Raw genomic sequence first — 4,585 nt, forward strand, 5'->3', positions numbered from 1 at the left:
TTTTTTTTTTTTTTTTTTTTTTTTTGTAATTTAAGGAGATCGACAAACCTGTGGGTGAGAAGGTTGGTAAAGGCTGAGTTTTCTCCAATATCTTATTATAAAAATTTTTCAAGCATAGAGTTGAAAGAATCTTAGACTGAATACCCCCCATCCACACCAACCAGACACCCAGATTCAACCATTCACAATTTTTTTTTTTTTTTTTTTGAGACAGAGTCCTGCTCTGTTGCCCAGGCTGGAGTGCAGTGTCATGATCTTGACTTACTGCAACCTCCACCTCCCAGATTCAAGCGGTTCTCCTGCCTCAGCCTCCCACATAGCTGGGATTACAGGTGTCTGCCACCATGCCCAGCTCAATTTTTTTTGTATTTTTGGTAGAGACAGGGTTTCATCATGTTGACCAGGCTACTTTCAAACTCCTGACCTCAAGTGATCTGCCCGCCTTGGCCTCCCAAAACACTGGGATTACAGGTGTGAGCCAACATGCCCAGCTAATTTTTCTATTTTTAGTAGAGACAGGGTTTCATCATGTTGACTAGGCTGGTCTTGAATTCCTGACCTATTGATCTGCCCGCCTCAGCCTCCCAAAGTGCTGGGATTATAGGTGTGAGCCACCACACTGGGCCATTGCACACATCTTAAGTACACCATTAACTGTGTGTGTGTGGCAGGGGTTATTTATTTATTTATTTATTTATTTATTTATTTGTTGAGATGGAGTCTTGTGCAGTGGCATGATCTCGACTCACTGCAACCTCTGCCTCCCCAGTTCAAGTGATTCTCCTGCCTCAGCCTCCCGAGTAGCTGGGACTACAGGCACCCGCCACCATGCCCGGCTAATTTTTTGTATTTTTAGTAGAGATGGGGTTTCACCGTGTTAGCCAGGATGGTCTCGATCTCCTGACCTCGTGATCCGCCCGCCTCGGCCTCCCAAAGTGCTGGGATTACAGGCCTGAGCCACCGCTCCTGGCCTAAGTGTGTTTCAAAATTATATACTGAAGCCCCTATGGAGACATAGAACACGGCCATTGTCACAGCAGGCTCCCGAATGCACCTGCCCAGTCACATCCCGCCTTTACTTTCCTGGAGGCCACCGCTCCTCTGATGTTATTATTATTTTTTCACTATAGTCTAATTTCCACTGTTCTGGGACTTCACACAAGCAGAATCATAAACTCTCAGAAAGCTGAACTGTCCTCTCTGGCATCTTCCACTCAGCTCAGTGTTTCTGAGATTCCTCCGTGCCGCTGTGTGTGTCCACAGTCCGTTCGCTTTTACTGCGGGGCAGGATTGCCTTGTGCGGGGCGGGATCGCCTTGTGCGGGGCGGGATCGCCTTGTGCGGGGTTCCGTTGTTTCTCTATTCCTTCTTCTGCCGATGAACACCTGGCTGTTTCCAGTCTTGGGGGCTCTTGTGAACACAGCTACCATTAACTTTTTTTTTTTTTTTTTTTGAGACAGAGTCTCGCTTTCTCGCCCAGGCTGGAGTGCAGTGGCGTCATCTTGGCCCACTGCAACCTCCACCTCCTGGTGCAGGCGATTCTCCTGCCTCAGCCTCCCGAGTAGCTGGGATTACAGGCATTTGCCACTGCACCCGGCTAATTTTGTTTTTAGTAGAGACGGGGATTTCACCATGTTGGCCAGGCTGGTCTCCAACTCCTGACCTCAGGTGATCCACCCATCTCAGCCTCCCAAAGTGCTGGGATTATAGGCTTGAGCCACCGGCCAGGCCAACAATTCTCAATCACACCTTTCATATGCAAACCAGCCAGTCCAAAGCCCAGCCCCCAGCCACCTTCCTTTCTGAGCTCTCACACTCAAGGCTGCTGTGCACCTGCCTTCATCACCCAGGGCCAGGAACCATACTACTAGAGTAGGCCTGATGCCCCAGGCCCTGCTGAAGTTATTCAAATTAGCTAATCCTAAACCTGTTTACCCTGTCCCACCCATTCATTCCTGCAAAAACCAAATCCAGCTCTCGCCCACTCTCCGCCCACACTCCCTCTGCCTCTGATGCCCCGCGCTCCCCTGTGTGACCTGCATGCTCCCTGGGCCCTGGTGCTCTCTGGGTGGCCTGCCTGGCCTGGCATGTCCCTTCCTCTTGAGAACTGTGACAAACTGTCTTTTCAGTGGCCCATCTCATCTGCTGGGCCCCCCATACCTATGTATGAAAACATCTTTAAGCCAGTCGCGGTGGCTCACGCCTGTAATCCCAGCACTTTGGGAGGCTGAGGCAGGTGGATCATAAGGTTAGTGTCACGTGCATCTGTGTGAAGAGACCACCAAACAGGCTTTGTGTGAGCAGCAAGGCTGTTTACTTCACCTGGGTGCAGGCGGGCTGAGTCCGAAAAGAGAGTCAGCAAAGGGTGGTGGATTATCATTAGTTCTTATAGGTTTTGGGATAGGCGGTGGAGTTAGGAGCAATGTTTTGCAGGCAGCGGGTGGATCTCACAAAGTACATTCTCAAGGGTGGGGAGAATTACAAAGAACCTTCTTGGGGGAGAAGATTACAAAGAACCTTCTTAAGGGTGGGGAAGATTACAAAGTACATTGATCAGTTATGGTGGGTCAGAAACAAATCACAATGGTGGAATGTTAATAGTTAAGGCTATTTTCACTTCTTTTGTGAATTTCAGTTGCTTCAGGCCATCTGGATGTACATGTGCAGGGTCACAGGGGATATGATGGCTCAGCTTGGGCTCTGAGGCCTGACAGTTAGGAGTTCAAGAGTAGCCTGGTCAAGATAGTGAAACCCCGTCTCTACTAAAAATACAAAAAATTTAGCTGGGTGTGGTGGTGCGCGCCTGTACTCCCAGCTACTCGGGAGGCTGAGGCAGGAGAACTGCTTGAACCTGGGAGACGGAGGTTGCAGTGAGCCGAGATCTCACCACTGCACTCCAGCCTGGGCGACAGAGTGAGACTCCGTCTCAAAAAAAAAAAAAAAAAGGCCGGGCGCGGGGGCTCAAGCCTGTAATCCCAGCACTTTGGGAGGCCGAGATGGGCGGATCACGAGGTCAGGAGATCGAGACCATCCTGGCTAACATGGTGAAACCCCGTCTCTACTAAAATAAAAAAACTAGCCGGGCGAGATGGCGGGCGCCTGTAGTCCCAGCTGCTCCGGAGGCTGAGGCGGAGCTTGCAGTGAGCTGAGATCCGGCCACTGCACTCCAGCCCTGTCTCAAAAAAAAAAAAAAAAAATTGGTGTGGTTCAGAAAAGTAGGGCAACACAAAGGGTTGGGGGGTGCAATAGGTAAATTTAAACATTTTCTGGTTGACAGTTGGTTGAGTTTTATCTGAAGATCCAGGATCAATAGAAAGGAAATGTTGAGGTTAAGATAAAGAATTGTGGAGACCAGTTTTATTGTGCAGAGGAAACTACTTCAGAGAGAGAGAGAGCAGGTTGTAAAATGCTTTTTTTTTCAGACGGAGTTTTGATCTTGTTGCCCAGGCTAGAATACAATGGCGCAATCTCCGGCTCACCGCAACCTCCGCCTCCTGGGTTTGAGCAATTCTCCTGCCTCAGCCTCCCGAGCAGCTGGGATTACAGGCGTGTACCACCACACCCGGCTTATTTTGTATTTTTAGTAGAGACGGTGTTTCTCCATGTTGGTCAGGCTGCTGTCGAACTCCCAACCTCAGGTGATCTGCCCGCCTCGGCCTTCCAGAGTGCTGGGATTACAGGCATGAACCACTGCGCCCAGCCATAAAATGCTTCTCCCAGGACCTAAAAGAGTGCCTGGGCTGGCTGCAGTGTCTCACACCTGTAGTCCCAGCAATTTTGGGAGGTCGAGGCAGACGGATCACCTGAGGTCGGGAGTTCAAAACCAGGTTGGTCAACATGGAGAAACCCCATCTCTACTAAAAAATGCAAAATTAGCCGGGTGTGGTGGTGCACACCTGTAATCCCAGTTGGTTGGGAGACTGAGGCAGGAGAATTGCTTGAACCCGGGAAGCGGAGGTTGCGGTGAGCCGAGATCGCGTCATTGCACTCCAGCCTGGGGAAAAACAGCGAAACTCCGTCTCAAAAAAAAAAAACAACAAGAGGGCCTGGCTCTTAGTTGATTATCTCCTGGGCCTGGAAAGGAAGGAAGGAAAACAAAGGCGAAGAAGCGTTTTCTAAAGAATGCACAGCAGACTTTGCAGGGTTATTTCAAAATATAGCAGAGAAACGTGTTTTGGGGTAAAATATTTTTATTTTCTTCCTTGTGTCGCAGTGCTATACCAGAGTCAGATTGGAAAGTAAGTTACACTAATATACTAAAATACAACCCATCTGATGAGAATTTGTGGTTTGTCAGGCATGACTCCTCAAACCCCTTAGGTAGGAATTTGGGCGAGATAAAAAAATCAGAGCTTAGTCCTCAGGGCTCACGGTGGGACAACAGGAGAAAGCGTCTCACCCATGTTAACAACAACAAAAAAAATGCAATGCAGGCTGGGCATGGTGCCTCACTCCTGTAACCCCAGCACTTTGGGAGGCCGAGGAGGATGGATCACCTCAGGTCAGGAGTTCAAGACCAGCCTGGCCAACGTGACGAAACCCTGTCTCTACTAAAAATATAAAAATTACCCGGGTTTGGCCGGGCG

Source organism: Rhinopithecus bieti, unplaced genomic scaffold, assembly GCF_001698545.2.
Source record: "Rhinopithecus bieti isolate Rb0 unplaced genomic scaffold, ASM169854v2 scaffold_56979, whole genome shotgun sequence".
NCBI lineage: Eukaryota > Metazoa > Chordata > Mammalia > Primates > Cercopithecidae > Rhinopithecus > Rhinopithecus bieti.